The sequence below is a fragment of the Sturnira hondurensis genome, unplaced genomic scaffold, assembly GCF_014824575.4.
Source record: "Sturnira hondurensis isolate 20B ecotype Veracruz unplaced genomic scaffold, ASM1482457v3 Scaffold0013559, whole genome shotgun sequence".
In the NCBI taxonomy this organism is placed as follows: Eukaryota; Metazoa; Chordata; class Mammalia; order Chiroptera; family Phyllostomidae; genus Sturnira; species Sturnira hondurensis.
In genome coordinates, this window is record NW_028086190.1 from 6,912,011 (window position 1) to 6,932,657 (window position 20,647).

General features: G+C 41.2%; 1 pseudogene; it reads left to right on the forward strand.

Annotated features, from left to right (window-relative positions):
* Nucleotides 1-1,582: 1,582 nt before the first annotated feature.
* Nucleotides 1,583-3,513, forward strand: LOC118998043 (keratin, type I cytoskeletal 18-like; annotated as a pseudogene).
* Nucleotides 3,514-20,647: the final 17,134 nt, after the last annotated feature.

Below are 20,647 nucleotides of genomic sequence, written 5' to 3' on the forward strand. Positions count from 1 at the left end.
ATGTCAAGATTTTATTCTCCCTTCTGGTTGTCCTTTGGGATAGATTGAAACCATTAAGTACCAAACAGTATGTAACCCACAATTGATGTGTGTGCGCATGTATGTATATGTATATATGCATATATATAGAGAGAAAGTTCTATTGTATGCTTTGTGTTACAAATCCCACCCACCGAGATGCTTTCTAAAAGAAAGATGACCTTTCTTGCTCAAGGCCCCATGTCTGAGAACTGCATGCATGAAGGTAATCACACACATATGGCCACATGAGTCCCACACATTTCACTCAAGTCCTGGGGCCCCAATATGACAAGTTAACTAGCATAACTTCCACATTCTCTGCAACATTTTGTGGTCACTTGGTTCCAGCTATAGACGGACTGCTAGAGGGGACAGAGTAAATAACCCATCGGCACTGTATATTAAACAATAGCATCAGGATAACAGTAGTTATCCAGAAGTAATGCCACATGCATTGGGCAAATGGCACCTGGCCTCCTGTCACTTCGCATCTTCCTAATAAACTACTGCCCCAAAGGCAATAAATAGTGTTGAGAATGTTACCATAATTATTGGTAATCAATGTTCCAAAATATAATCTTTATATCACCTAATCACTAGGTGTGGGGGGCATGGTGCGTATTAAAATGCAGATTCTTAGACCTCAACACAGACTTACAAGGTGGGAATTTACGGAGGGAGAATATGAACATTTATAGTTTTTATGAGGTTTTTTGCACATTTTCCAGAAGATTGTGATGCACACTAAAATTCCAGGTCCAAGATGAAGAACACAAGTTCCCATTGCCTACCCTGAAGCCCAGCCACAGCCCCACAGACCCCTAATTTCTTTGTCCTCACATTCAAGGCTGTGTGACATGGTGGTTGGGGTGGGGGGGTCTGTGTGTGACCACAAGGTATCCTCTGAATGGGATGGGAAAATACCCCCGCTTGCTCTCTGGATTAAATTTCTAGCCAGGAAAGTTTGCTATGAGTGTTTTTTTGTTGTTATCCAAGTGGCATATCTAATATGTCTCATACTTTACATATTTATGAAGCCTTAAAAACCCTTAAATTTCTAATGGCACATATACACCACTGTAGCTTTGTTCTAATAGTTTATACAGTCATCAGACACCATGGATAACATATAGCCCTAGCATTCTACAGCAGGAAGACTGTATTTTATCATACACGAGAATTGCTCGGTTTGGCCAGCCAAGAGAGGGAGTCCCTTTTGCCTTTTACAAAAGCAAAAACAACGACAAAAGAAATCCCAGCATAAAATCTGGTAGCAGCCAGTTACATTGAAGCAGAGGTTCAGGCTTTCTCTGTGATTACATATAGAGGATACCACTTCTCTATTTGATGCCATTTAGCAAAAAGCATGGGCAGTATCTCGCTTCATTAGTCTCCCTTATTCACACATAACTTTTACTTCAATATATCAAGTATCAAAGATGTAAATATTTTCTTGTAAGTTCTGGTAATAAAACTCCAGAGGGAAAAGGCAGATTCACCAACAGTAGAAAGATGCCTCATCTCCCTCAGCACCCCCCTCCCCCCCCGGTGGTCCACAGGCATGAGGACTCGGCTGAAGCAGAAAGGAGCCCAACAGAAGACAGTGTGGTGCACTGAAACCTGGGCTCAGAGGAGACAAGCAAAGGAGGGGTCAGCCAGGACCAGCTCCCCAAGCCTGACCCCGGGCCTAAATCTGGCCGTCAAAGAGAGAAGGAATCCTCTCTGCGTGGAGGACAGGGTCAACTCTGGTCTTGTAAGAAATTCAGGGGCTAATGTCTGTGGTAGGACCAGGAAGCAGCTGGTTGAGCAGGACAACAGTCTCTCTGCACTGGGGCCACCATGCAACTTAGGACCGTGTGGGACCTGCAGGGGATGGTGGATGGAGGATTCTTCCCAGAAGCCAGGCTTTTCAGAGCAGAATCCCTGAGTATTTGTGGAGTAGGACCTAAGAGAGGGGTCCGAGTTTCTGTGTTGATCAACGAAGTGACAGTCTGAACACTGGTATTGAGTTCCTCACCCCATTCCTCTCAGGAAGCTGGTGAGGCCTGCAGATTTAGGTTAATCTTAAAAAAATAAAATAAAAAATACACTATCTAAATTTGCCCTTGTTTCTTTCTGCTATACACAAGCACATACACAAATACATATGTGATAGTACATTCTTCCTGCCTATCCCTTTTTTTCTCCATTTTTGACCTGCTAATAGGAGAGAAAATGAGAACTACCATGATGTCCTTTAAAAAATATGGCTCCCAGCCTGCTCGAAGCACGGCTTCTTGCCTTCCTCCTTGAACAACATGAGCTTCAGCAGTTGTTCCAGCTTCTCTGCAAACTACTGGACCCTGGGCTCCATGCAGTTGTCCAGCCACGGGTCCAGCCACGCAAGTAGTGCAGCCAGTGTCTGTGCAGGCACTAGGGACTAGGGCTCCCATACCCCCATGTTCCACTTTACCGGCATTCAGGGTGGCCTGAGGGGATGGCTTCAGGGTCTGGTGGGCATAGGGATCATCCTGAGCAAGAAGGAGACTATGAAATGCCTGAATGACCACCTGTCCTTTTACCTGGAGTAGGTGAGAAGCCTGGAGGCTGATTATTGGAGGCTGGAGAGAAAAATCTTGAAAGAGCAGGAGAAGAAGGAACCCCAGGTCAGAGACTAGGAGCATTTTTTCAAGGTCATAGAGTATGTGAGGACTCAGATCTTTGCAAGTTCTGTGGACAATGCCCACATCTTTCTGCAGATTGACAAGTATGAGGTGGAGGTGGCCAGGTACCAATCTGTGGAGAGTGACATCAGTGGAATCTGAAAGGCTATTGATGACACCAATATCACTTGGCTGCAGCTGGAAATAGAGACAAAGGCTCTCAGTGAAGAGCTGCTCTTCATGAAGGAGGACTATGAAGAGGAAGTAAATAGTCTACAAAACCAGATTGCCAACTCTGGATTGACTATGGTATTGGATGACCCCATATTTCAGGGCCTCAGTGAGATCATGGCAGATATCTGGGCCCAGTACAATAAGCTGGCTCCAAAAAATTGAAGGGAGCTAGACAAGTACTGGTCCCATCAGACTGAAGAGAGCACCACAGTGGTCACCTCACAGACCACTGAGATAGGAGCTGCTGAGGTGACACTCAGAGCTGAGACATGTGGTCCAGTCTTGGAGATCAACCTGGGCTCCAGAGAAATCTGAGGGCCAGTTTGGAGAACAGCCTGAGGAGTTGAAGAGGTGCTCTGCCATGCAGGTGGGGTAGTTGAGCAGGATCCTGCTGTACCTGGAGTCAGAGCTGGCCCAGGCGCCGGCAGAGGGGCAGTGCCAGGCCCAAGAGTATGAGGCCCTGCTGAACACCAAGGTCAAACTAGAGGCTGAGCTCACCACCTACTGCTGCCTGCTGGAGGAAGGGGAGGACTTCAGTCTTGATGATGCCCTGGACAATAGCCACTCCATACAATCCATCCCAAAGACTACTACCCACAGAATTGTAGTCAGCTAAGTGATGTCTGAGATCAACACCACCAAAATTAGGAGGTCTTAAAGGCAGTAGAAATGCAGCATCCTCTTGTGGGGATGGTGACAGGAGGCCAATACAAAATTTAGAGATCACTGGAAAAAATGTCTCCCAGTGACTCTCAGGAAGTCGTAGCAACGTACTGGGGGTATATGGAATTGAGTGTGTAACATAAATATAAATGATCCTGAATTCTTTTTCCTTTTCCTTTATTTTTCATTTGTCACGTTTCTTTGATAGTAATATCAATTGCTACAAAGTACTGCATTGTGTACAAATATCAGCACAGTTCAAAGCCTTTACTATAAAACAGAGTGTCCTGTTTTGATAAGAAAATAATTAAGATAAATTCTGAAAAGACAACATTTATGTTTGTCTTTCTTTATCTACTATTTGTGTAATATTGAGTCTACTCTAAGCTGTCCTTGCCACAGCTTCCTCAAGCCTTCTTCTCTTCCTTGGGTGTTATTTATTTCTTTCTCATTTTGCTTCTGTTTCTTCCCAGATTCTTCCCCTGGTTATATCTGGACAGTGCTGGGTAATCCCCCATTTAATTGAGGGGTTGGGGTTGTGTCTGAATGTGGGTCACAACCATCCTCAGGAAGTATTTATTCTTCCTCCTGACTTTCCTGGCTTTTGCTTGTCCCCCAATATGTGCTACCATTAATTTAAAGTCAGTGTTTCTGTGTTTTATACACATACAAAGTATCTAAGTTTTATTCACTGGTAGCTGTTTGCTGTGTACATTCTTGGGGAGTAGGGAAAAGTGAGCACGTGTATTTCTCGGCTCTCACTAGTGTGTGATGTTTGGGAAAGCTCCTCCTCTTAGTGGAGAGAGATGACCGTGGCATCCAAACAACAGTCCCTCTTTTTCCCCTACACTCAGCTGAGGTATCAAAAGAACAGGGTTTTTTTTTTTTTTCTTCTGTAAAGCATTTACTTGTAGGGCTTTTATCTTCTCTGATTACCTCAGCTTTCCCCCAAAGAAGAAATCTAAACCCCAATTAGGATGAGTGAGGAGAGGGGGGAGTGGCAGAGTTAGGTGCCTGAGTCCCCAGGGCTTGCTCTCACTAAACAGACCACGAAATTCTCTCAACCAACCTAATTTCTTCCCATTTAACTAATACAAGGCTGGTAGTAGCCTTTGCAGGCCAGTGGGCAGTGAGAAACACTCTCCCAAATGAGTGAGGATGTGTGTCTGTTTACTACACAGCATGCTGGCCTCCAGCTAATGACATTAATCCCCCTACTGTGTTTCATTAGGTGACAGACAGGGAGCCACACTTTGGAGAGAGTCAACTGCTTCTCCCCGTCAGCCAGCTGAGGAGAGGAGTCACTCTAGGATCAGTGCTGCCCCCCTCATTTGCTTTTCTCCCTCTATTATCCCTGACATGTTCACTGAACTACAGACTGCATATGTTTAAAAATAATTAAACGTGCTCCAAACAAATAGGCAATGTTTCCATGATTCCTGCAATGAATGTTCTGGGTGTTTTGACAGATTTTTCTGCTCGTTGGATTCATCAAGCAGCCTGGCTCTTTGCTGTCACTCCTGACAACCTGGCAGATAAATCTCCAGGGCAGGCTCCCTGGCCCGAGTTCCTTCCCCTGCTCTGACTTTGAGGCACAGAGTAATTTCAGGCTAAGGGTCCAGAGACCATTGTGGGCATCCACATCTGGGTTCCCGGGGCATTGTGGTTCATAAGTGGAGCCATTAGATGAAAGAAAAAGAAGAGCAAAATAAATGTGAAGTTTTATTTTGAATGGTTCTGCTGTATTATACTGAAAAGAGAGACTAAAAAATAACCATAAGGATAAAAAAGAAGAGGTACCAATGGACATTAAGGCCATTCTCACCTTAATTCCATGCCAAATCTGGACTTACCACACCCATGCCTACAAGCTCTGTTAATATTTAAAAAATGAAAATGCCTCTTTTAAAAGATGAAGAAGAGCCCCAGCTGGGTGGGGGCTCAGTTACTTTGAGCATTGTTTTGTACACCAAGGGTTTGTGGGTTCAGTCCCTGGTCAGTGTGTATATGGAAGGCAACCAATTAAAGTTTCTCTCTCTCTCTCCCATATAATAAACATATACTTGGGTGAGGATTAAGAAAAAAATATGTGGAAGAAAGAGGATGAGGATAGAGGGTGTGACAAGTTTAGGGCACAAAATAAAACATACTAAAAATAAGAGAACCCTAATTATTTTTCTTACTGAGACAAGGGTCTTCCTCCTACAAAGGATATATCTACATATAGTGACATAATCAATATCCTCAAAAACATCCATCGAGTAACAGATGGGTAGGTGAGTGGGAGGTTCTTGATTCCAACATAGGCTTACAGAATCTTGGAAGATCATAACTATTTTGGAGGAATTCTGTGAGGGGAGGACTGTGTGAATGCAGATGTCCAACTGGTCAGGGAGAAATGATACAAGCAGAGTAATACAACTCTGATGGTCTGGCTCAATCTAGGAGCAGCTTTAAGAGAAAACACGGTGATGGGTACTCACTATCTCCTTTAGGCAATAGTCTTAACAGAGATTTGAATTAACATTGACAATAGTCGATGTGCAGTAACAGCAATTTATCCACTGGCTACTATGACAGTGGTGCCCAAGGTTGTCCTAATACTATATGAATCTTAAAGAACCAGAAAGAAGCTTCAGGAAAGTAAAAGTTTCTCAAGGGACAATTTTCTAATGTATCGCCAAATGAGTTACCAAGTACTGAATTCAACGCCAGAAACCGGCCAACTGCAGCCTGTTGGTCAGACCCACGCTGCCCCTTGGTTTTGTATGGCCTGTGAACTGTAGTTTGGGCATTTTTTCAAGGGGTTGAAAAAAAATTAATAGAAGAACAATATTGTGTAACATGACAGTTACTTGAAATTCAGTTTCAATATCCATAAGCAAGGTTTTATTGGATCTCAGCCCTGCTTATTCATCTGCAGAGAGAGCTCGGCTACTGTCTGTCACAATGGCAGAGTTGCAGCAGAGACTGCGAGGCCCACGGACTCTAAAATATTTATTCTCTTGGCAACTATAGAAAAAGTTTGTGGACCCCGATCCTATACCAGAAACAATGAAAGCATGACTACCATATCATTAATATTTTTTCTGATTACCAAAGTAAGACAGATTAAAAATGTGTCATGTTTTCAAGAGAGCTATTTGATAATATGTATCAAATAACACAGCATGTTTGCCTTTCGACTCATAAAGTCCACTTCTAAGGAATTGATCCAAAAGTGGAAAGTGGGAAACAATGTATATGTACAACACTACAGAAAATGATTAAATGAATTATGGTATAGTTAAGTAATTAAAAGCCCTGCAGCTCTTAGAAAGATAGTTACATATATGTAACCAGGACACAAGTAAATTGGAAGTATTCTCAGCCTACCTGCACCATCACCATCACCTTAGGAGGAAGAATTCTTTGTTTCTGGGGACAATTTCGGCAACCCTTTGCTTCTGGGCTTTCATTGGTGTTGATTGGGAAAATCTTTGGAATTACATTGTGCTGAAAAAGGCTAAATTGATTTACATTTTATGGGCATGGAACTATTGCTCTTGAGAAAAGGAAATGGGAAGGGCATGGAGTTGGAAAGTTGGGGAGAGGAAAACGGGATAAAGCATGGTATCAGTTTCCTATGGCTTTTATAGCAAAGTACCACCAAGTAGGCAAGTAGGCGGCTTTGGACAACAGAATTTTTTTGTCTCATAGGACTGAAGGTCACCAGTCCAAAGACCATGTGCCCTCAAAAGGCACTAGGAAGGATCTGTTTCTGGCATTTCCTTGGCTTGTGGATGGCCACCTTCTTCCAGTGTCTGTCCACATTGTGTTTCTTCTGTGTCCAAAGATTTCCTTCGCTAAAGACATCAGTCATATAGGATTAGGGCCCATTCCATGTCCTCATTTTAACTTGATTACTTTTGTAAGATCCTATTTTCAAATATGGTCATATTTCAAGATACTGGGTGGGGAGTGGTGGAGAAAGGCACAGTTCAACCCATGCAAGCAGAGACAATGAAATAATCAAAGCAGGGTGAGGCTTTAGAAGAGAGAGCTAAGATTTTTCTGGGGACTGCATAGAAAACCTTAATGAGACAACTGGTTCAAGACAGTATTGGGTTGTTCTGCTGTGTGCCATGCAAAGAAGTACCTCCTTGTATTGACATTATGTTTCTCCCCACTCCTTTTTCTTTATTTCACATCTCCTTTCCTTTCTTTTTATGCGCTCTCTCTCTCTCTCTCTATATATATATATATATTTTTTTTTTTAAAGCAGAAATACATGCTTTGGGTATAAAATTCAAAAGATCCAAAAAGTAATATAATGAAAAAGAAGGCTCTCTCCCCAAGTGCTGTTCCTAAGTCACTCATCCTTAGCAGGCAACCACTTGTTACTCATTTCTTGTGTTTCCTTCAAGGGAACACAAGACATTCTGGGCACATTGTATATTTGTTGCTGCTGTACACAATAATTACCCATTACATGTACAGTTTTACTTTGCTTTTTTTCGGTAAAAGATACGTCTCTGGAATCATCCCATGCCTGTTCCCATGGCTCTGTCTTATTTGTTTAAATAATTGCATTGTAAGGTTGTTCCCTAAAGTGTTTAACCAGGTGTTTATTAATTAACATGTGGGCTATTTCCACTCATTTATTATTATAAACAGTACCACAATAGCTGTTTACTATAAATGTAATTACTAATTACATATATATGTATATATATATATATATATATATATATATACATACACACACATATATATGTATGATCACTCCCATATCCAAATGTTCTCCATAAAGTTTTCACTGTATTATATTTTTGAGTGCAACACACAATAATGCCTGATTCCTCACACCTCCTTCAGCACACTGTTATCAAACATTTTAGTGTTCACCAATCTTAAAAATGAAAAAATATTTTATTATACCTTTAATTTGCATTTTTAATGTTATGAATAGGTTTGTGTATTTTTATAGGTTTAATAGCTATTTGCATCTTCTTTTCTTTAGGTTGTCTGTTTATGCCCTTTGTTTATATGTTCGGTCATTGGTCTTTTTCTGGTTTATTTGAAGTGGCTTTTACATTTTAAGAAAACTCACCCTTTTCTGTGGTAGGATTTGCAAATCTTCCTCCTGATTATTATTTGATTTTTGTCTTTTGTTTTGTGCTCTAGGTTTTTCCATAGAGAAATGTTAATTTTAAGGAGTCAGGCAGGCATCATTTTTATGACATAGATAAAGAACTTCCCTATTTAGAAATGAACAATTACGTATTACACATATTTTAAGTTCTTTCATGTTTTACTTTTTACATATATTATTATTCTATAATCTGCATGGATATTTTGGGTATAAAGTTAAATTGTTCCTTAATGCCTTTTACAATAGATTAAGCTGGACATGCTACCCCACTGAGGGAGGTGATGTTGCTAATGTGTATTTTTATATGTAAATATGTTTACCATAGGAATTGGAATAAAAGTGAATATATCAGTCTAGGTATTCAGGTGTGCAAAAAATATAATTTTATGTTTGACAATCTGATTTCCATTTTGGGTCTCATTGCACAGTCCAACTTAGGTAAAGTTAGTCATTTGGGATAAATATAGTCAACTAAGAATCATCTTTTCCCAGTCTCTTTCCCCTACTCAATCCAGATGCCTAGATGTCTTGGTAAACATAGCAGTAGGGTTACGCTCACTCTCTAGTCTCTGTTCATTCTTCTCTGTGAGGTAAAGCACATTTTTGAAAAATTTAAGTCTTACAAACCTTACTTTTTAGGTTTGACACAGACATTTTAGGAAAATATTTACTGAGATACTCATGTTTATATTTTCATCCTGCTCCCCCAGTGTGGATGTAAAACAAATTATTATTGGGCTATTGGACCAAGGAGAGTTATAGGATAGAGTTATGAAAAGCAAATTCCTAACTCCTCCCGATCACCCACAGAACTAGTTTCAGAGAAAGTGACAGAAACCAAAAATAACAGTTGGTAGGTCTGAAAATACAGGAAATCTGTGCCTCAGTATCCTGGTGATTGATCTGGAAGATGACAAGCTAGGTACCAAAGCTCCTGTGGGACAGCAGAGGTGCTGAGACGGCTGCAAGATGCTAGCACTGTGCTATTGCGTCCCAGGTCTCTGCAGTGGGATGGGAAAGAGGCAAGTGGCTTTTCAGGTGTGTGGAAGGGTTGACATGAGGGCATGAGTCCTGGACCAGGACGGGAACTGCAGTTGTGATGAGGAGATATGATGGCGGGAAGTTTTTTTACTCCTACAGCCCTGTGACCAGAAAAGAACAGGGCAGTCCCAGAAGATGCTATTTTATGTGACTTCACTGTTACAAATTACTTCTAGTTCTATAAGGACCACATGTTTATATTTCCAGCATAGAGACAGGATCTCTGGTTATCTACAGAAATTCAATGAGGCATGGAGGGCAAACACTAATTTGTTTAACATCTTCCAGTTGTAAAGGTAAAAAGTCAAGTAATGCAACACTTTATATAGTATATATAATTTTTATTAAAAATAGTTAATCCAGAATATAAAACAAAAAAATGAAAGTAATGTGATAATCTAGGCTGAAAGGATTATAGATGAATTTGATTTATTGCTTTAATTTATATATTTATAAAGTAGTACAATTTCTTAGTCATTTTATAAAAATAGAAAAACAATATATCAGTACATACAGTTTTAGAAAAATGTGAAAACACACAAAAACACATTAAGAACATAAAATTAGGCAAAACTCCACACCTAAAATATCATTTATATCAATGTTTTGGGGGTAAGTTTTTATTTTTACATAGGCAGATTTGTGTCTTATACAATTCTTTCCTATCTCCCTCTTATAAACTTTAAAAAATTATTTAAGAGAGAGAGAGAGCACAACATTAATTTGTCATTCCACCCATGTACGCATTCATTGGTTGCTTCTTCTCTAAACTCTGACCAGAGAGCAAACCTGCAACCGTGGTGTATCAGAAGGATGCTCTTACCATCTGAGCTCCCTGGCCAGGGCATTCCCTCCTACAAACTTTTAAGCCTTAACAGCATATTACGGATATTTTCTCATGTCAGTAAATATACTTTACTAGGTGACTTTTCACAGTATTCTGTGAATTAGATATACTATAAAAATTAAAGTCTTTTGTGGTACATGTAGAATTTAACATGATTGTTAAAGAATTATACAAATGACTGTATGATAAAACTATTTATAGATAAATCTTTATTTAAATCCTTATTAACATTTTAAAATTAGTTTTCTAAACACAAAACCGCTGTGTTATAGGTGAAATACATTAAACTAGCCTGGAAAAGCATCTAATTACTTATGGCCAAGTGTCCACCTTGCCCACTAAAATTATGCTAAGTGAAATAAGCCAGGTGGTGAGGGACAAATACCATATCATCTCACCTTTAACTGGGACCTAATCAACAAAACAAATAAGCAAGGGAGGTTTCCCGACTTTGTAGTCACACCTACCAATGCGACACAATGGATGGGGCAAAAGCCCTCTTGAAGGTGGATCCTCCAGTCCTAGTTGTGATGGTCCCTGGGTATTTGACTTGCCTCCAGTTGAGGCCTCAGACACTGTGGAGTGGACAGACCATCCTTGCAGTGCTCTGGGTACCTGATGTGCAGAACTGATTACTGAATGGTTGTTTTTATGCCACTAGGATTTGGGGATGGTTTCTTATGCATCCTTAGATAATAGCAACAATGGAAAAAAATATTTGCATTCTTTACATAGACAGATTATATATTCAACTCATTCAAAATGACTTCATTTACTTATGTTTTAAAATCTATTGTAATTGATGTTCAAGTGCAGTTCAGAGAACTGTCAAAATGACTTCAAAATATATAGATAGATACAACTTAAAAAGATGTGAAGGCAGAATATACTCATATCTTATCCCAGCACAAATGATCTGATCCAATGGGAGACAGTGTGAAGTCATACTTCTATGCCAGTGTTATAATATAGATCCCGTATGGGGGAATAAATAACCAAAAATGTAATATGAATCGCTGCAACCTAAGTCTCTGCAATCCAGTTCAGATTGTATCTTGTTTGTGGACTCAAGGAGGGAAAGGTAAATAAAACCTGGTGAGAATCTTCATTGTGCCTAATAATGAGAATCAAAAAAAAGCAAAAACACAATAGTCATCAATAATAAATGTGCTTTCCTGAAGTCACATGGTCCTTGTATAAACTATCACCCAGAAAAGCTCAGACTTGCATATGTGATGTAAGAAAGAGACACAATATTATAGGTCTCGTGTATCTGTTTTTTGGGTAAATACAATGTTGTCCTGAACTAGCTGAGGCCAGGACTTGAGTCCAGTAAACACAATGAAATGATCATTCTCTACCTGGTCCACATTATCCATTCCAAAGATACTAATAAGGAGGAGGAAGTGTTTGGGGTATAGGAGGGACTAAGAAATTTTTATTTCATGCCCTGTAGATCAGTTTTCTTCCTCTGGACTTACACATTGTTTTTTACACCATCAGATTTCTTTATACATAAATTATTGAGAACGTTTTCAGTTCAGTTTTTGTTATCACAGCACATGCAAATAGGAACCTACAAGAAAGCAGCTGGCTCAATGCTCAGTGGCCTAAGTGATGTCCAGTCAAATTGGCCACTAATCCTTTTATTGAGATCCCTGTAGACTGAATGAAAGGAAGCGCTGTAACCATAACATCAGGACAAGAAATGAAAACCAGGACTGTTCTAGGCAAACCAGGATACCCCCTTTCAAAGATGACTGACTCCAGGGAAAGGCATTTAGCATAAATGGAAGTTAGGTTCAAAGATAAGACCATTTATGCAGACAGATAAGATGTGCTATGACTAAGAAGACTGTACGTGTTAAGACATAATTATGTTCAACTTGCCAGGGAGCCAGATTAGGGCTGGAAGAAAAAACATCTGTCACGTTAGTCAGGAAGTTAACAAACGCCCCACCATTGGTGACTTTAGCCTGTGCTGTCAACAACTTCATAATTTGAGGATCTATGACCCTCGTTTGCCTTCAACACTCTAAAAGCATACTTATTGCACGTCTGCCCTTTTTATTAGACATAGACAAGAATAGGCATGGGTGGTGGAGTGGAGAGGCCAAAGACTTTGAGTCAAATAATAATAATGATACTAATTTCACAGGGGAATAATGAAAATAAATGAGATTAATAATTAGAAAGTGGCTATCACATTGACTGGTGATGTTACTTTTTACCAAATGCTTAATACTTCAGAGCATTCCAGACATACTCATACATTTATTCAGTACATGTTGAATGCCTCTAATGTGCCAGACTTTCCTGCAAGGATTAATATACATTCATACACAAAATGGATAAGTAGCCTTTCTTCTAGGAAGTTTAAAATCTGGATTTTGATAGAAGCCTAAAGTCTGACAATAATTTGGGTGTAAATTATGTATGAATTTTGAGAGAAAAAGAGGGCTTATTATGCTTCCCTCTAACTGTCTAAGTCGGTTTCTAGGGAGTATGGGGATTAAACACATCCATGGCATTTATTACTAGAACAGTGTTATCTTTTGTAGTATTCAACTTATTGAGGTGACATTGGTTAATAACACTGTGTCATTTTTAGGTGTACAAGATTGCAGTTAGACATCTTTTTACTTTATTGCATGCTTACCACCTGAAATCTAGTTTCCTTCCACTGGCATATACCTGGACCCTCTCACTACACCTTCTCCTCACCATCTGTCTCCTCTGGTAACCGCCATTCTTTTGTATCTGTGAGTATGGTCTGCCTTTTCATTTTTTACTTTTCATTTTATAACCCACATATGGATGTAACCATAGGGTTTTTGTCTGTTCACTTCTGACTCATTTTGCTTAGCATAATGCTTTCAGGATCTACCTATGTTGTCACAAGTAGAAATATTTCATCTGTGTTTAGGTGTTGGGAACTGCTCTGCCTGGTTTCAGGAGCTGCAACTGCCCCCCATGGCTAAGGCTGAGTGAGCAATCTCCAGAATGCGAGCCACTAAGGAGACAAAGCTTGTCTCTGCTTCAACCTCTGCCTCCAATGCTTGGCCGGTTAGTCTATGAAGGGTGGGACCTCTCAGAGTGGGGGGCAACCTAAGCCAGACATGATCACTTGGGAGGACATTATGGAAGGACTCGGGGCGGGGGGGCTGCAACAAAGAGGGAGTGATGGACCCTCACCTCCCAGCTATTCTGACATAGCCCAAGTCCCCATTTTCGGCTGGGAGAAGCACTTCCTGGCTCTAATCCACTTAAGCCTAAAAACCTATGATGGGGAAGGCGGCGCAGCCCTTTGCCTGCTAGAGTGGAATTCGGCGTGATCAGGCCTAAGAGAGAATATGTAAAATCCAGTGAAACCTGCTTTGTTTAGAATGCTCTCATTTAAATGATAAGGGTCTAAGCAAGAAGTTTGCTCCTCAAAGTTTTGTAGCTCTTTAGCTATCTGACCCTGACTGAAAATAAGCCCTCACAGTTCTTTGAATGCTATCTATGTTTGATCCTTACGTGTATTCTTGTGCAAACAAACCCAATAAAAGCCCCTTGAGGAAGGGGCTCTTGGCCCTTCTCCTTTGAGGGATCAGCCACCTCTTTTCCCCAAGCAGATCATGTCATGGTAGTTTCACTTTCATCCATGGCAGACGAAGTTGCCCCCACATTTAAGGTGGAGTAGTATTCCATTGATTACATAGACCACATCTTCATCTGATTATCTGTTGATGACATTTATGATGTCTCCACGTCTTGGCTATTATAAATAATGCTGCACATAATGCTTCAGCTTTCTATTTTAGTAAAACTGCTTGGGTAGAAAATTTCTTCTACATAAGCTCGTTTTGGATTTTTTTAATAGAATGATTTGATAAGTACAAGTGTGTATATATCTACTCAAGGCAATTGAGACAATAAAATGTATTAGTATTAAGACTCAATGTGAGCCAAACAGTAAGAAAGAAAAAAAGAATGTGTATCCACTGATTGCCAGATCACTATTATCTAAACACACATGGAAAAGCAGTACACTACAGTCTATTAACATATGCACCCTGTTGTGGTGTGAAAGATATACGTGCAAAATACAGCCTCTGGCCACCTTAGGACTCCAACATGAATTCGGGTGAGGTGCACAAACATTTACATCATAGCAAGTAGGTGCTGCTTACATCCCTGCTTTAAGGAGAGGAACTAAGGCAAAGAGAGCTTAAATGACTTGCTCCAAGTTACATAGTAAATAATAAAATCAGGATTTGAACTTAAGTTGTTTGGTTTCCAGAGCCATACTCTGCTTGTGGGTACTATTATATTCTTTGACAAAACCAACCTCTCAAACAGACATGACAATGGGTGGAAGTTTAAAATACTATGTTAGTTCAAAATTGACAAAATACTCAGGAGTGAATAGAGATATCCGCATGCCAGAGATCCTGACGCTTTAGTGCACCATTAGCATATGGGAGGCTGCATGAAACAGTGGCCACTGGGTCCAGGCCGCTCTGGTCTGAAACCATCTCTGTGGCAAACCAGTCACTCAGGTCTTGTGCAAAGTAATGAACAAACGTGACTATTTCACTTTATAAGTGTTGACCTAGATAGTAGCTATTTAGTTCTCAGAGTGTGACCAATACATAGGAAATGCTTAATAAATGTTAGCTATTTGCCATTCAAAACCATGTTTAATCACAAACTAAATCATATGTATTCCTCTATCGAATATTACAATGTCCACCCTATGTCTGGAATTAAACCTGTACAGTGGAGAACGCAAACGTGAGGAAAGCACAGAGCACGCATTCTAGCAGGAGGGATGGATGTATAGCAAAAAACTTTCACTCTACGATAAATTCTGTGGTGGAGTTAGGTCCACAGAAATATAGGAACAAGTGTGGAAAGAATGATCTGTTCCATCTGGAAAGTTCAGGAGCGCTTCACAATGGAGTGACATATGAACTAGACATGGAGGCCTGAGTAATTGCTCTCCAGAAATAACAATCCGAGCTACAAAGTAGAAACGCGGAAGTGCTCCATGTGTTGGAGCGGTGAGTGGTCAGTATGGACTAGGCTGTGGTCTCATCTCTGGACGTGCAACAGACTCAGCTGGCTACACTTAATAGACTTCATTTTATAGAAAGATTTACAAAAAAGCTGAGCAGGTAGTACAAAGAATTCCTATATACTTTTTCCCCTTGAGCATTATATATTTTTAAAATACTCCATTGGAAATTTTGATACACAGCCTGGATTCAGTATTCTTGGCTAAAATCTGTATGGAATGTGGTAGCAGTATGTTCTGTGCATGAAGAGTGCAGAGAATGAAAAGAAGAGGATGAGCAATGTGAATGAGGAGACAAGCAAGGTCAAGGTAAGATAGCAATGTGCCCCATTAGGACCTGCCAAGGAGATTTCAGGCAGGAAAGTGAGATATTCTGATTTATATTTTAGAAAAACAGACTGACGGAAGTGTGGAGAAGGGTTATAAATTAACTGGAAAGGGGCAAAACCATAAAAATAAGTTGAGAGAATGCTGAAAAAGCTCAGGCAAGAGATGATTAGGGTAAAAAGTTGGAGCTGGAGGGCCATGTGTGGCCCTTACGACAGAATGGGAAAGAACCATAGGGCTGCTGGGAAAGGCAGAAACTGACATTCGTGGTAGTATGGAGAGGTGGGCGGTGAAGTTTATTCCTCATAAATTGTGAAGACATGTTTTCTCTCCTCTCTCTCTCTTCCCTCTTCCTCCATCTCATGGTGTCCCTGCCTCCTTTAATTTCTACTTCATTCTTCTGTCTGCCAGTTCCCATGAACTCAGCATCATTATACAGAATGGCTGTCTTGTCCCTAATTCTGTAAGACCTATCTCCTCTGATGACCCTCTCCAATGGATGCTGACAGTCATATCTCCAAGGGAGCTATCAAGTCATTCTTTCACACCAGGGTAGCCTCAGCCCCAGACCCAGACCTAGCCCAGCCCAGCCCCAGCCTCAGCATCAGCCCAGCCTCAGTCCCAGCCCCAGTGAAGCTCCAGCCCTGGCCAATGAATTGGCTCTCCTTGGGTGAGATGTCCATGTCTAGTCCATTCACCTCTAGCCGACTGGGGGAAGAAAGGAGTCAGATGATGCAAAGTGTGAGAGCTTTGACAGAAGGACAGGGGACTATTGGAGAGCAAGTACTATCAATATGTCTAATAAAAATGGACAATATACAGTGATTGATTAAATGGGAGGGAAAGGACTAAAAGGCAAATATGTTAAGTACCATGAGAGAGAGATCTCATTTGCCTAAAAGGCAAATATGTTAATCACCACGGAGGTGGAGAGAACGAAGGGGTCAATTTTGGTTGGACTGACCTTCCTTCAAAGTGTTTCTATCAGCAGCAACTTATAAGGAGGGCTGTAATTATTTTCTATTGCTGCTATAATGAATGACCACAAATTTAGTAGCATAAAACCACAGAAATTGTTTCTAATGTCAGTAGTTCTACAAGAATCTCACAGGCTAAAACCAAGGTGTCAGCAGGACTGCATTTCTTTCCAGAATCTCTGGGGGAGAATCAGTTTCCTTGCCCTTTCCCACTTCTGGAGGCCGCCCTTTGTTTGACTTGTGGGTCTTTTCCTCCATTTTCGACACAGCAACCGTGATGGACTTCTCACCACATTGCGTCCCTCTGACCTCCTCTCCTGCCTCTCTCAGCCCATGTGACTCCCTTGAGTCTGCCTTGGTAATATAGTATACTCTTCTTATTTTAAGGTCAGCTGGTTAGCAACCATCACTCTATCTGCTACCTTAACCCCCCTTCATCACATAATGTATTCACAGGTTCTCAGAGTTAGCAGGTGGACATCATAGGGGTGACTGGCACCTTATACTTACCATCAGGGAACTTCAGGTAGACATGAGCCAGACAGAGAAGCAGGACGGTGAGGGCTCTTCAGAGGAGTGCGATCTGTCTGGTTTGGTTGGAACTGAGAATTTACGAGGCATTAGGCGACAGAGCTAGAGCAGCCTGGGGTTACATTATAGTCTATCTACCCCTTTCATTCCGGCTGTTCTCCTAGCCATGTAGTTGTATCTTGTGGTTTTAATTTGCATTTCCCTGATGACTAATGATCCTGAACAAGTTTTCCTGTGCTTATTGTCCATTTCTGAGTTTTGTTGAGTGTGTATGTATGTATGTATGTATGTATGTGCCTGTGAGTGTTAGGGTCACATTTGGGGGGCTATGTGTTTAGAGAGTTCTGAAAATTATGCTCTAGGAGATGGAATGTGCTTTGTAAGTGTAAATGGCAGGGAGCCACTGAGGTTGTTAGAGGAAGTGAGGAAACAGAGGAATGAGAAAATAGGAAGCACATGCTTTAGGAAGGTGAATGTATATACATATATATACACACACACATATATATATATATGAATGATTGCAACATGGAGAATTTTAGTTAAATCAACTCAGGTGGGAAAATACTGAAATATTCTATGTCAGAAAAATTTAGGATGTAAACTAGAGATGTGGCTGTGAAGATGCCTCACGAAAATGGAGAAAAAACTATATGGGGCATCTGTAGATTAGTTGCCCTGCTCGAGGTTGTTCCGGACATTGTAAAAATTGCCAAAAGTGGTTCTGGTTTCATATTGGGAGATGACTGTCTGATCACACACACGATTGTGGCTCTTTGGTGGGGAGATAAAGTAAAGGTGATCTCACCCCAGTGCCCTTGGAGTTGGGTGAACGGTTGCAAGTTGCAGTGGTGGGACTGAAGTGAGGCTATTAACATTAGGAAAGAGGAGTTAAGCCATAAAGCTGAGTTGAAATGATATTAGAGCAAGAGGGGCCAAAGTGGCCCTTGAGAAGCTGGGCTAGGAGGCAAATGTCTGTCAGGCAACAAAGAAAGCAGGAAGCAGCAAGCAACATGAGAGAAGATGAGTGGATAGTTCTGGGGACAGGGTGTGAATGCCTGGGGCAGCTTTTTTATAGGTCCCCAGTGTCTGTTTTCTTAGGGCCTAAGGGGGGATGAGAATGATGGAGCACAATATAAATTGGGTGACAAGGTGTGGGGAGGTTTCCCGAGTTCATGGCCAGATTGTGCAACTGCGTCGACTCTACGTCATGTGGAGTCCACTGCACTGATACTTTCAGAGGAGGCAGTTGCTCTCGATCTCTAAAAAAGAGTTCGTGCCCCTCTTTTGCTGCTAGGGGGTCAGGAACGTCTTCTCACTAACACCTGATAGTTGTAGGGAGGAATGTAATCATTTAGTCTCGGCTTCCTTCCTGGAGGGCACCGTCACATTCCTCTGCAGAGAAGCCTCCACACAGCTGAGGATGAGGGCCTTGCCCAGGGTGACACTGTGCGACAAGGTTAGAGTAGGGTTGGCATTTACCGTGTGTGCCCACTCTCGGTTTGGTTCACTGGTTCACTCTGCTTGTAAACGTGGCAGCCCCTGGAAACAAAATCAAGGAAATATGAGGCCGAACAGTAGCCAGAGAATTCAGAGGTGAGTAATAACCTGTCCCCAGTAGTATCATGTAACAGCCAGAGATGGGCCTTGCTGTCCTTTGGACCAAGTACCGCAACACATAATGCACTTTAGGCATATAATCTCCCTGCTCCCGTTTTCTTATTTTTAAAGTTGTGGGGTGAGTGTGCAAAAGGTTGCCCATTTGCCATCTTTTTGTAGGTAAACAGGTGCTCTTGCACCCCGCTGGTGAGTGTGAAAACTGTGATATAACCTTGCTTGAGAGCCATTTGGAAGTTTTGTTTACAAGACTTTAAAATGAAATCTGACTCCAGAATCGTAGTTTAGGAAGAGACTATATATAATAATTAAGATGGGAATAAAGTTCATGTACAAAGATGGGCATCCAAGTGTCAGCTTTAATAGCAGCATTGAGAAACAACACAAATGTCCAACTGCCATTGAATGCTTAAATGAAATTTGGTTAAAACTGCAGGATAGAACACAATGTGTCCATTAAAAATGATGCTGCATAAGAGAGGCTGGCAAACTAGAGCTCACGGACCAAATTAGCCACTGCCTATGTTTGTAAATCAAGTTGATGGGGGCACAGCCATGCCTGTCATTTATATATTGTCCATAGCTGCATTTTTGCTACTGTGTTTTTGTGACAGAGATCTGTATGACTGTATTCATCCTGTATGACTGTATGATTTGTAACTGTCCTTTTATTTTTTATTCAATTTTTTTTCTGTGCTTCTGTAGTACTATGATATTTTAGTGCCATGGTCATTAATAGGACAAAATCTTAGTGACTTTAGTTTGCAATACACAGTGTTTACCCCAAAACAAGAAGATCCCTTTGAGTACATTAATGAACCCTTCAGTCTTAAACATGAGACTTCTCCGTCCCTCATTAAGCTGGACAACTGGAAACAACTATAGTCGAGCTGCCTACACCAACAATGATGGGTAGCCTTGCTTTCCTCCTTCCCCACTTTTGTCTCCCTGGCTTTCTTCTCTATCTCGCTAACCCCAGGAGAGCCAGAGAACAGGGTGGAAAAGGACCGAAACATTCTTCCTTGACTGGTGCTTTTATAAGAGGCCCTCACCATCTCTGGGAGGGATGGGCTCCCTCACAGTTGGACACTCCTGTATTTTCTTTCTTTCCAGAGCCCAGGTTGGACTGACTTCCTCTTGTAGCCAGCCCATTTTCCTGCAGCGGCTATGGCCTGGCTTTTCCCCTGGTCCTCTGCAGAAATGGTCTCTCTCGGGTTCTCATGCCTTTTCTGGGTTGCCCTCTTGGGCAGCATTTAAAATGTTTCAAGCTTGCCTTAATCCCCAGAATGTCCCACAGTAAATATCTGTACGTATTTCAACTTGACACACTTTGGCCCTGTGGTGGACCCCAGAGTGGCAAGAAAGCCTTTCGGTTCACTAACTGAACAGCTGGATGACTCATCTCTGCGTTTTAGATTTTCCGTGTAGCTGTCAAACATTGGTACACTTCACCCACCAAATTCCTGCATAAACACAGCAAGACCTGAAGCTTCTTTGAAAACCTTTCTCACTTACATAAGGTGAGAGAGAGCGCCTCTTCTCCTTTGTGAA